Source organism: Phyllobates terribilis, unplaced genomic scaffold (genome assembly GCF_046119375.1).
Source record: "Phyllobates terribilis strain yellow unplaced genomic scaffold, ASM4611937v1 Scaffold_1__5_contigs__length_1240528914, whole genome shotgun sequence".
NCBI lineage: Eukaryota > Metazoa > Chordata > Amphibia > Anura > Dendrobatidae > Phyllobates > Phyllobates terribilis.
The window spans coordinates 676,749,060-676,762,160 of record NW_027362761.1 but is presented as its reverse complement, the minus strand read 5'-3'; positions in this window follow the sequence as shown (position 1 = coordinate 676,762,160).

Below are 13,101 nucleotides of genomic sequence, written 5' to 3'. Positions count from 1 at the left end.
ACAATGCTTTGGAACTCTTCCATTGTTCTCGGAATTCCGCTGTAGTTTAAAAATGCATTGGAACTCTTACATTGTTCTCGGAATTCCGCTGATGTTTAACAATGCTTTAGAACTCTTCCATTGTTCTCGGAATTCCGATGATGTTTAGCCTTGCTTTGGAACTCTTCCATTGTTCTCGAAATTCCGTTGAAGTTTAAAAATGCTTTGGAACTCCTCCATTGTTCTCGGAATTCTGCTGAAGTTTAAAAATGCTTTGGAACTCTTCCATTGTTTTGGGAATTCGGTTGAAGTTTAAAAATGCTACGGAACTCTTCCTATGTTCTGGGAGTTCTGCTGAAGTTTAAAAATGCTTTTGAACTCTTCCATTGTTCTCGGAATTCCGCTGATGTTTTAGCAATGCTTTAGAACTCTTCCATCGTTCCCGGAATTCCGCTGATGTTTAACAATGCTTTGGAACTCTACCATTGTTCTCGGTATTCCACTGTAGTTTAAAAATGCATTGGAACTCTTACATTGTTCTCGGAATTCCACTGAAGTTTTACAATGCTTTGGAACTCTTCCATTTTTCTCGGAATTCTGCTGAAGTTTAAAAATGCTTTGGAACACTTCCATTGTTCAGGGAATGCGGCTGAAGTTTAAAAATGCTTTGGAACTCTTTCATTGTTCTCGGAATTCTGCTGATGTTTAACAATGCTTTAGAACTCCTCCATTGTTCTCGGAATTCCGCTGTAGTTTAAAAATGCATTGGAACTCTTCCATTGTTCTCGGTATTCCGCTGAAGTTTTAGAATGCTTTTTAACACTTCCATTTTTCTCGGAATTCTGCTGAAGTTTTAAATCGCTTTGGAACTCTTCCATTGTTCTCGGAATTCCGCTAATGTTTAACAATGCTTTGAACTCTTTCATTATTCTCAGAATTCTGCTGAAGATTAAAAATGCTTTGGTACCCTTCCATTGTTCTCAGAATTCCAATGAAGCTTAAAAATGCTTTGGAACTCTTCAATTTTTCTCAGAATTACGCTAAAGTTTAAAAATGCTTTGGAACTCTTCCATTGTTCTGGGAATTCAGCTGAAGTTTAAAAATGCTTTGGAGCTCTTCCCATGTTCTGGGAGTTCTGCTGAAGTTTAAAAATGCTTTAGAACTCTTCCATTGTTCTCGGAATTCCGCTGTAGTTTAAACATGCATTGGAACTTTTCCATTGTTCTCGGAATTCCGCTGAAGTTTTACAATGCTTTGGAACTCTTCCATTTTTCTCTGAATTCTGCTGAAGTTTAAAAATGCTTTGGAACTCTTCCATTGTTCTCGAAATTCCGCTGATGTTTAACAATGCTTTGGAACTCTTCCATTGTTCTCGGAATTCCGCTGTAGTTTAAAAATGCTTTGGAACTCTTCCATTGTTCTCGAAATTCCGCTGATGTTTAACAATGCTTTGGAACTCTTCCATTGTTCTTGGAATTCCGCTGAAGTTTAAAAATGCTTTGGAACTCCTCCATTGTTCTCGGAATTCCGCTGATGTTTATCAAACCTATGGAACTCTTTCATTGTTCTCGGAATTCTGTTGATGTTTAGTAATGCTTTTGGAGCTCTTCCATTGTTCTCGGAATTCTGCTGAAGTTTAAAAACGTTTTAGAAATCTTCTCTTGTTCTCGGAATTCTGCTGAAGTTTAAGAACGCTTTGGAACTCTTCCATAATTCTCAGAATTCTGCTGAAGTTTAAAAATGCTTTGGAACTCTTCCATTGTTCTTTAAATTCCGCTGATGTTTAACAATGCTTTGGAATTCTTCCATTGTTCTCGGAATTCCGCTGTAGTTTAGCCATGCTTTGGAACACTTCCATTGTTCTCGAAATTCCGTTGAAGTTTAAAAATGCTTTGGAACTCCTCCATTGTTCTCGGAATTCTGCTGAAGTTTAAAAATGCTTTGGAACTCTTCCATTGTTTTGGGAATTCGGTTGAAGTTTAAAAATGCTATGGAACTCTTCCTATGTTCTGGGAGTTCTGCTGAAGTTTAAAAATGATTTTGAACTCTTGCATTGTTCTCGGAATTCCGCTGATGTTTTAGCAATGCTTTAGAACTCTTCCATTGTTCTCGGAATTCCGCTAATGTTTAACAATGCTTTGGAACTCTTCCATTGTTCTCGGAATTCCGCTGTAGTTTAAAAATGCTTTGGAACTCTTTCATTGTTCTTGGAATTCCGCTGAAGTTTAGCCATGCTTTTAACTCTTCCATTGTTCTCGGAATTCCGCTGAAGTTTAAAAATGCTTTGGAACTCTTCCATTGTTCTCGGAATTCTGCTGAAGTTTAAAAAAGATTTGGAACTATTCCATTGTTCTCAGAATTCCGCTAATATTTAACAATGCTTTGGAACTCTTCCATTGTTCTTGGAATTCTGCTGATGTTTAATAATGCTTTTGGAACTCTTCCATTGTTCTCGGAATTCTGCTAATGTTTAACAATGCTTTGGAACTCATCCATTGTTCCCGGAATTCTGTTCATGTTTAATAATGCTTTTGGAACTCTTCCATTGTGCTCAGAATTCTGCTGAAGTTTAAAAATGCTTTGGAACTCTTCCATTGTTCTCGGAATTCCGCTAATGTTTATCAAACCTATGGAACTCTTTCAATGTTCTCGGAATTCCGTTGTAGTTTAAAAATGCTTTGGATCTCTTCCATTGTTCTCGGAATTCCGATAATATTTAACTATGCTTTGGAACTCTTCAATGTTTCTCGGAATTTCGCTGTAGTTTAAAAATGGATTGGAACTCTTCCATTGTTCTCGGAATTCCGCTGAAGTTTTAGAATGCTTTTTAACACTTCCATTTTTCTCGGAATTCGGCTGAAGTTTAAAATCGCTTTGGAACTCTTCCATTGTTCTCGGAATTACGCTAATGTTTAACAATGCTTTGGAACTCTTTCATTGTTCTCGGAATTCCACTGAAGTTTAGCCATGCTTTGGAACTCTTCCATTGTTCTGGGAATTCGGCTGAAGTTTAAAAATGCTTTGGAACTCTTCCTATGTTCTGGGAGTTCTGCTAAAGTTTAAAAATGCTTTGGAACTCTTCCATTGTTCTCGGAATTCCGCTGTTATTTAACAATGCTTTAGAACTCTTCCATTGTTCTCGGAATTCCGCTGATTTTTAACAATGCTTTAGAACTCTTCCATTGTTCTCGGAATTCCGCTGATGTTTAACAATGCTTTGGAGCTCTTCCATTGTTCTGGGAATTCGGCTGAAGTTTAAAAATGCTTTGGAACTCTTCCTATTTTCTGGGAGTTCTGCTAAAGTTTAAAAATGCTTTGGAACTCTTCCATTGTTCTCGGAATTCCGCTGATGTTTAACAATGCTTTAGAACTCTTCCATTGTTCTCGGAATTCTGCTGATGTCTAACAATGCTTTGGAACTCTTCCATTGTTCTCGGAATTCCGCTGTAGTTTAAAAATGCATTGGAACTTTTCCATTGTTCTCGAAATTCCGCTGAAGTTTTACAATGCTTTGGAACTCTTCCAATTTTCTCTGAAGTCTGCTGAAGTTTAAAAATGCTTTGGAACTCTTCCATTGTTCTCGGAATTCCGCTGATGTTTAACAATGCTTTGGAACTCTTCCATTGTTCTCGTAACACTGTTGATGTTTAATAATTCTTTTGGAACTCTTCCATTGTGCTCGGAGTTCTGCTGAAGTTTAAAAATGCTTTGGAACTCTTCTATTGTTCTCGGAATTCCGCTGTAGTTTAAAAATGCTTTGGAACTCTTTCATTGTTCTCGGAATTCCGCTGAAGTTTAGCCATGCTTTGGAACTCTTCCATTGTTCTCGAAATTCAGCTGAAGTTTAAAAATGCTTTGGAACTCCTCCATTGTTCTCGGAATTCTGTTGAAGTTTAAAAATGCTTTGGAACTCTTCCATTGTTTTGGGAATTCGGTTGAAGTTTAAAAATGCTATGGAACTCTTCCTATGTTCTGGGAGTTCTGCTGAAGTTTAAAAATGCTTTTGAACTCTTCCATTGTTCTCGGAATTCCGCTGATGTTTTAGCAATGCTTTAGAACTCTTCCATCGTTCCCGGAATTCCGCTGATGTTTAACAATGCTTTGGAACTCTTCCATTGTTCTCGGTATTCCACTGTAGTTTAAAAATGCATTGGAACTCTTACATTGTTCTCGGAATTCCACTGAAGTTTAAAAATGCTTTGGATCTCTTCCATTATTCGCGGAATTCTGCTGAAGTTTAAAAATGCTTTGGTACTCTTCCATTGTTCTGGGAATTCGGCTGAAGTTTAAAAATGCTTTGGAACTCTTCCTAAGTTCTCGGAGTTCTGCTGAAGTTTAAAAATGCTTTGGAACTCATCCATTGTTCTCGGAATTATGCTGATGCTTAACAATGCTTTAGAACTCCTCCATTGTTCTCGGAATTCCGCTGTAGTTTTAAAATGCATTGGAACTCTTCCATTGTTCTCGGTATTCCGCTGAAGTTTTAGAATGCTTTTTAACACTTCCATTTTTCTCGGAATTCTGCTGAAGTTTAAAATCGCTTTGGAACTCTTCCATTGTTCTCGGAATTCCGCTAATGTTTAACAATGCTTTGGATTCTTCCATTGTTCTCGGAATTCCGCTGATGTTTAATAATGCTTTTGGAACTCTTCCATTATTCTCGGAATTCCGCTAATTTTTAACAATGCTTTGGAACTCATCCATTGTTCTCAGAATTCTATTGATGTTTAATAATGCTTTTGGAACTCTTCCATTGTTCTCGGAATTCTGCTGAAGTTTTAAAACGCTTTAGAGATCTTCCCTTGTTCTCAGAATTCTGCTGAAGTTTAACAATGCTTTGAACTCTTTCATTATTCTCAGAATTCTGCTGAAGTTTAAAAATGCTTTGGTACCCTTCCATTGTTCTCAGAATTCCAATGAAGCTTAAAAATGCTTTGGAACTCTTCAATTTTTCTCAGAATTACGCTAAAGTTTAAAAATGCTTTGGAACTCTTCCATTGTTCTGGGAATTCAGCTGAAGTTTAAAAATGCTTTGGAGCTCTTCCCATGTTCTGGGAGTTCTGCTGAAGTTTAAAAATGCTTTAAAACTCTTCCATTGTTCTCGGAATTCCGCTGATGTGTAACAATGCTTTGGAACTCTTCCATTGTTCTCGGAATTCCGCTGTAGTTTAAAAATGCATTGGAACTTTTCCATTGTTCTCGGAATTCCGCTGAAGTTTTACAATGCTTTGGAACGCTTCCATTTTTCTCTTAATTCTGCTGAAGTTTAAAAATGCTTTGGAACTCTTCCATTGTTCTCGAAATTCCGCTGATGTTTAACAATGCTTTGGAACTCTTCCATTGTTCTCGGAATTCCGCTGTAGTTTAAAAATGCTTTGGAACTCTTTCATTGTTCTCGGAATTCCGCTGAAGTTTAGCCATGCTTTGGAACTCTTCCAATGTTCTTGGAATTCCGCTGAAGTTTAAAAATGCTTTGGAACTCCTCCATTTTTCTCGGAATTCTGCTGAAGTTTAAAAATGCTTTGGAACTCTTCCATTGTTCTGGGAATTCGGCTGAAGTTTAAAAATGCTTTGGAACTCTTCCTATGTTCTGGGAGTTCTGCTGAAGTTTAAAAATGCTTTGGAACTCTTCCATTGTTCTCGGAATTCCGCTGATGTTTAACAATGCTTTAGAACTCTTCCATTGTTCTCGGAATTCCGCTGAAGTTTTACAATGCTTTGGAACTCATCCATTGTTCTCGTAACACTGTTGATGTTTAATAATGCATTTGGAACTCTTCCATTGTGCTCGGAGTTCTGCTGAAGTTTAAAAATGCTTTGGAACTCTTCCAATGTTCTCGGAATTCTGCTGATGTTTATCAAACCTATGGAACTCTTTCATTGTTCTCGGAATTCTGTTGATGTTTAGTAATGCTTTTGGAGCTCTTCCATTGTTCTCGGAATTCTGCTGAAGTTTAAAAACGCTTTAGAAATCTTCTCTTGCTCTCGGAATTCTGCTGAAGTTTAAGAACGCTTTGGAACTCTTCCATAATTCTCAGAATTCTGCTGAAGTTTAAAAATGCTTTGGAACTCTTCCATTGTTCTTTAAATTCCGCTGATGTTTAACAATGCTTTGGAACTCTTCCATTGTTCTCGGAATTCCGCTGTAGTTTAAAAATGCTTTGGAACTCTTTCATTGTTCTCGGAATTCCGCTGAAGTTTAGCCATGCTTTGGAACTCTTCCATTGTTCTCGAAATTCCGTTGAAGTTTAAAAATGCTTTGGAACTCCTCCATTGTTCTCGGAATTCTGCTGAAGTTTAAAAATGCTTTGGAACTCTTCCATTGCTTTGGGAATTCGGTTGAAGTTTAAAAATGCTATGGAACTCTTCCTATGTTCTGGGAGTTCTGCTGAAGTTTAAAAATGCTTTTGAACTCTTCCATTCTTCTCGGAATTCCGCTGATGTTTTAGCAATGCTTTAGAACTCTTCCATCGTTCCCGGAATTCCGCTGATGTTTAACAATGCTTTGGAACTCTTCCATTGTTCTCGGTATTCCACTGTAGTTTAAAAATGCATTGGAACTCTTACATTGTTCTCGGAATTCCACTGAAGTTTTACAATGCTTTGGAACTCTTCCATTTTTCTCGGAATTCTGCTGAAGTTTAAAAATGCTTTGGTACACTTCCATTGTTCAGGGAATGCGGCTGAAGTTTAAAAATGCTTTGGAACTCTTTCATTGTTCTCGGAATTCTGCTGATGTTTAACAATGCTTTAGAACTCCTCCATTGTTCTCGGTATTCCGCTGTAGTTTAAAAATGCATTGGAACTCTTCCATTGTTCTCGGTATTCCGCTGAAGTTTTAGAATGCTTTGTAACACTTCCATTTTTCTCGGAATTCTGCTGAAGTTTTAAATCGCTTTGGAACTCTTCCATTGTTCTCGGAATTCCGCTAATGTTTAACAATGCTTTGAACTCTTTCATTATTCTCAGAATTCTGCTGAAGATTAAAAATGCTTTGGTACCCTTCCATTGTTCTCAGAATTCCAATGAAGCTTAAAAATGCTTTGGAACTCTTCAATTTTTCTCAGAATTACGCTAAAGTTTAAAAATGCTTTGGAACTCTTCCATTGTTCTGGGAATTCAGCTGAAGTTTAAAAATGCTTTGGAGCTCTTCCCATGTTCTGGGAGTTCTGCTGAAGTTTAAAAATGCTTTAGAACTCTTCCATTGTTCTCGGAATTCCGCTGATGTGTAACAATGCTTTGGAACTCTTCCATTGTTCTCGGAATTCCGCTGTAGTTTAAAAATGCTTTAGAACTCTTCCATTGTTCTCGGAATTCCGCTGATGTGTAACAATGCTATGGAACTCTTCCTATGTTCTGGGAGTTCTGCTGAAGTTTAAAAATGCTTTTGAACTCTTCCATTGTTCTCGGAATTCCGCTGATGTTTTAGCAATGCTTTAGAACTCTTCCATCGTTCCCGGAATTCCGCTGATGTTTAACAATGCTTTGGAACTCTTCCATTGTTCTCGGTATTCCACTGTAGTTTAAAAATGCATTGGAACTCTTACATTGTTCTCGGAATTCCACTGAAGTTTAAAAATGCTTTGGAACTCTTCCATTGTTCTGGGAATTCGGCTGAAGTTTAAAAATGCTTTGGAACTCTTCCTAAGTTCTCGGAGTTCTGCTGAAGTTTAAAAATGCTTTGGAATTCTTCCATTGTTCTTGGAATTCTGCTGATGCTTAACAATGCTTTAGAACTCCTCCATTGTTCTCGGAATTCCGCTGTAGTTTAAAAATGCATTGGAACTCTTCCATTGTTCTCGGTATTCCGCTGAAGTTTTAGAATGCTTTTTAACACTTCCATTTTTTTCGGAATTCTGCTGAAGTTTAACAATGCTTTGAACTCTTTCATTATTCTCAGAATTCTGCTGAAGTTTAAAAATGCTTTGGTACCCTTCCATTGTTCTCAGAATTCCAATGAAGCTTAAAAATGCTTTGGAACTCTTCAATTTTTCTCAGAATTACGCTAAAGTTTAAAAATGCTTTGGAACTCTTCCATTGTTCTGGGAATTCGGCTGAAGTTTAAAAATGCTTTGGAGCTCTTCCCATGTTCTGGGAGTTCTGCTGAAGTTTAAAAATGCTTTAGAACTCTTCCATTGTTCTCAGAATTCCGCTGATGTGTAACAATGCTTTGGAACTCTTCCATTGTTCTCGGAATTCCGCTGTAGTTTAAAAATGCTTTGGAACTCTTCCATTGTTCTCGAAATTCCGCTGATGTTTAACAATGCTTTGGAACTCTTCCATTGTTCTCGGAATTCCGCTGTAGTTTAAAAATGCTTTGGAACTCTTTCATTGTTCTCGGAATTCCGCTGAAGTTTAGCCATGCTTTGGAACTCTTCCATTGTTCTTGGAATTCCGCTGAAGTTTAAAAATGCTTTGGAACTCCTCCATTGTTCTCGGAATTCTGCTGAAGTTTAAAAATGCTTTGGAACTCTTCCATTGTTCTGGGAATTCGGCTGAAGTTTAAAAATGCTTTGGAACTCTTCCTATGTTCTGGGAGTTCTGCTGAAGTTTAAAAATGCTTTGGAACTCTTCCATTGTTCTCGGAATTCCGCTGATGTTTAACAATGCTTTAGAAATCTTCCATTGTTCTCGGAATTCCGCTGAAGTTTTACAATGCTTTGGAACTCATCCATTGTTCTCGTAACACTGTTGATGTTTAATAACGCTTTTGGAACTCTTCCATTGTGCTCGGAGTTCTGCTGAAGTTTAAAAATGCTTTGGAACTCTTCCATTGTTCTCGGAATTCCGCTGATGTTTATCAAACCTATGGAACTCTTTCATTGTTCTCGGAATTCTGTTGATGTTTAGTAATGCTTTTGGAGCTCTTCCATTGTTCTCGGAATTCTGCTGAAGTTTAAAAACGCTTTAGAAATCTTCTCTTGCTCTCGGAATTCTGCTGAAGTTTAAGAACGCTTTGGAAATCTTCCATAATTCTCAGAATTCTGCTGAAGTTTAAAAATGCTTTGGAACTCTTCCATTGTTCTTTAAATTCCGCTGATGTTAAACAATGCTTTGGAACTCTTCCATTGTTCTCGGAATTCCGCTGAAGTTTAGCCATGCTTTGGAACTCTTCCATTGTTCTCGAAATTTTGTTGAAGTTTAAAAATGCTTTGGAACTCCTCCATTGTTCTCGTAATTCTGCTGAAGTTTAAAAATGCTTTGGAACTCTTCCATTGTTTTGGGAGTTCGGTTGAAGTTTAAAAATGCTACGGAACTCTTCCTATGTTCTGGGAGTTCTGCTGAAGTTTAAAAATGCTTTTGAACTCTTCCATTGTTCTCGGAATTCCGCTGATGTTTTAGCAATGCTTTAGAACTCTTCCATCGTTCCCGGAATTCCGCTGATGTTTAACAATGCTTTGGAACTCTTCCATTGTTCTCGGTATTCCACTGTAGTTTAAAAATGCATTGGAACTCTTACATTGTTCTCGGAATTCCACTGAAGTTTTACAATGCTTTGGAACTCCTCCATTTTTCTCGGAATTCTGCTGAAGTTTAAAAATGCTTTGGAACTCTTTCATTGTTCTCGGAATTCTGCTGATGTTTAACAATGCTTTAGAACTCCTCCATTGTTCTCGGAATTCCGCTGTAGTTTAAAAATGCATTGGAACTCTTCCATTGTTCTCGGTATTCCGCTGAAGTTTTAGAATGCTTTTTAACACTTCAATTTTTCTCGGAATTCTGCTGAAGTTTTAAATCACTTTGGAACTCTTCCATTGTTCTCGGAATTCCGCTAATGTTTAACAATGCTTTGAACTCTTTCATTATTCTCAGAATTCTGCTGAAGATTAAAAATGCTTTGGTACCCTTCCATTGTTCTCAGAATTCCAATGAAGCTTAAAAATGCTTTGGAACTCTTCCATTGTTCTCGAAATTCCGCTGATGTTTAACAATGCTTTGGAACTCTTCCATTGTTCTCGGAATTCCGCTGTAGTTTAAAAGTGCTTTGGAACTCTTCCATTGTTCTCGAAATTCCGCTGATGTTGAACAATGCTTTGGAACTCTTCCATTGTTCTTGGAATTCCGCTGAAGTTTAAAAATGCTTTGGAGCTCCTCCATTGTTCTCGGAATTCCGCTGATGTTTATCAAACCTATGGAACTCTTTCATTGTTCTCGGTATTCTGTTGATGTTTAGTAATGCTTTTGGAGCTCTTCCATTGTTCTCGGAATTCTGCTGAAGTTTAAAAACGCTTTAGAAATCTTCTCTTGTTCTCGGAATTCTGCTGAAGTTTAAGAACGCTTTGGAACTCTTCCATAATTCTCAGAATTCTGCTGAAGTTTAAAAATGCTTTGGAACTCTTCCATTGTTCTTAAAATTCCGCTGATGTTTAACAATGCTTTGGAACTCTTCCATTGTTCTCGGAATTCCGCTGTAGTTTAAAAATGCTTTGGAACTCTTTCATTGTTCTCGGAATTCCGCTGAAGTTTAGCCATGCTTTGGAACACTTCCGTTGTTCTCGAAATTCCGTTGAAGTTTAAAAATGCTTTGGAACTCCTCCATTGTTTTCGGAATTCTGCTGAAGTTTAAAAATGCTTTGGAACTCTTCCATTGTTTTGGGAATTCGGTTGAAGTTTAAAAATGCTATGGAACTCTTCCTATGTTGTGGGAGTTCTGCTGAAGTTTAAAAATGCTTTTGAACTCTTGCATTGTTCTCGGAATTCCGCTGATGTTTTAGCAATGCTTTAGAACTCTTCCATTGTTCTCGGAATTCCGCTAATGTTTAACAATGCTTTGGAACTCTTCCATTGTTCTCGGAATTCCGCTGTAGTTTAAAAATGCTTTGGAACTCTTTCATTGTTCTTGGAATTCCGCTGAAGTTTAGCCATGCTTTGGAACTCTTCCATTGTTCTCGGAATTCCGCTGAAGTTTAAAAATGCTTTGGAACTCTTCCATTGTTCTCGGAATTCTGCTGAAGTTTAAAAAAGATTTGGAACTATTCCATTGTTCTCAGAATTCCGCTAATATTTAACAATGCTTTGGAACTCTTCCATTGTTCTTGGAATTCTGCTAATGTTTAACAATGCTTTGGAACTCATCCATTGTTCCCGGAATTCTGTTCATGTTTAATAATGCTTTTGGAACTCTTCCATTGTTCTCGGAATTCTGCTAATGTTTAACAATGCTTTGGAACTCATCCATTGTTCCCGGAATTCTGTTCATGTTTAATAATGCTTTTGGAACTCTTCCATTGTGCTCGGAATTCTGCTGAAGTTTAAAAATGCTTTGGAACTCTTCCATTGTTCTCGGAATTCCGCTAATGTTTATCAAACCTATGGAACTCTTTCAATGTTCTCGGAATTCCGTTGTAGTTTAAAAATGCTTTGGATCTCTTCCATTGTTCTCGGAATTCCGATAATATTTAACTATGCTTTGGAACTCTTCAATGTTTCTCGGAATTTCGCTGTAGTTTAAAAATACATTGGAACTCTTCCATTGTTCTCGGAATTCCGCTGAAGTTTTAGAATGCTTTTTAACACTTCCATTTTTCTCGGAATTCGGCTGAAGTTTAAAATCGCTTTGGAACTCTTCCATTGTTCTCGGAATTCCGCTAATGTTTAACAATGCTTTGGAACTCTTTCATTGTTCTCGGAATTCCACTGAAGTTTAGCCATGCTTTGGAACTCTTCCATTGTTCTGGGAATTCGGCTGAAGTTTAAAAATGCTTTGGAACTCTTCCTATGTTCTGGGAGTTCTGCTAAAGTTTAAAAATGCTTTGGAACTCTTCCATTGTTCTTGGAATTCCGCTGAAGTTTAGCCATGCTTTGGAACTCTTCCAGTGTTCTCGGAATTCCGCTGAAGTTTAAAAATGCTTTGGAACTCTTCCATTGTTCTCGGAATTCTGCTGAAGTTTAAAAAAGATTTGGAACTATTCCATTGTTCTCAGAATTCCGCTAATATTTAACAATGCTTTGGAACTCTTCCATTGTTCTTGGAATTCTGCTGATGTTTAATAATGCTTTTGGAACTCTTCCATTGTTCTCGGAATTCTGTTCATGTTTAATAATGCTTTTGGAACTCTTCCATTGTGCTCGGAATTCTGCTGAAGTTTAAAAATGCTTTGGAACTCTTCCATTGTTCTCGGAATTCCGCTAATGTTTATCAAACCTATGGAACTCTTTCAATGTTCTCGGAATTCCGTTGTAGTTTAAAAATGCTTTGGATCTCTTCCATTGTTCTCGGAATTCCGATAATATTTAACTATGCTTTGGAACTCTTCAATGTTTCTCGGAATTTCGCTGTAGTTTAAAAATACATTGGAACTCTTCCATTGTTCTCGGAATTCCGCTGAAGTTTTAGAATGCTTTTTAACACTTCCATTTTTCTCGGAATTCGGCTGAAGTTTAAAATCGCTTTGGAACTCTTCCATTGTTCTCGGAATTCCGCTAATGTTTAACAATGCTTTGGAACTCTTTCATTGTTCTCGGAATTCCACTGAAGTTTAGCCATGCTTTGGAACTCTTCCATTGTTCTGGGAATTCGGCTGAAGTTTAAAAATGCTTTGGAACTCTTCCTATGTTCTGGGAGTTCTGCTAAAGTTTAAAAATGCTTTGGAACTCTTCCATTGTTCTCGGAATTCCGCTGATATTTAACAATGCTTTAGAACTCTTCCATTGTCCTCGGAATTCCGCTGATTTTTAACAATGCTTTAGAACTCTTCCATTGTTCTCGGAATTCCGCTGATGTTTAACAATGCTTTGGAGCTCTTCCATTGTTCTGGTAATTCGACTGAAGTTTAAAAATGCTTTGGAACTCTTCCTAATTTCTGGGAGTTCTGCTAAAGTTTAAAAATGCTTTGGAACTCTTCCATTGTTCTCGGAATTCCGCTGATGTTTAACAATGCTTTAGAACTCTTCCATTGTTCTCGGAATTCTGCTGATGTCTAACAATGCTTTGGAATTCTTCCATTCTTCTCGGAATTCCGCTGTAGTTTAAAAATGCATTGGAACTTTTCCATTGTTCTCGGAATTCCGCTGAAGTTTTACAATGCTTTGGAACTCTTCCATTTTTCTCTGAAGTCTGCTGAAGTTTAAAAATGCTTTGGAACTCTTCCATTGTTCTCGGAATTCCGCTGATGTTTAACA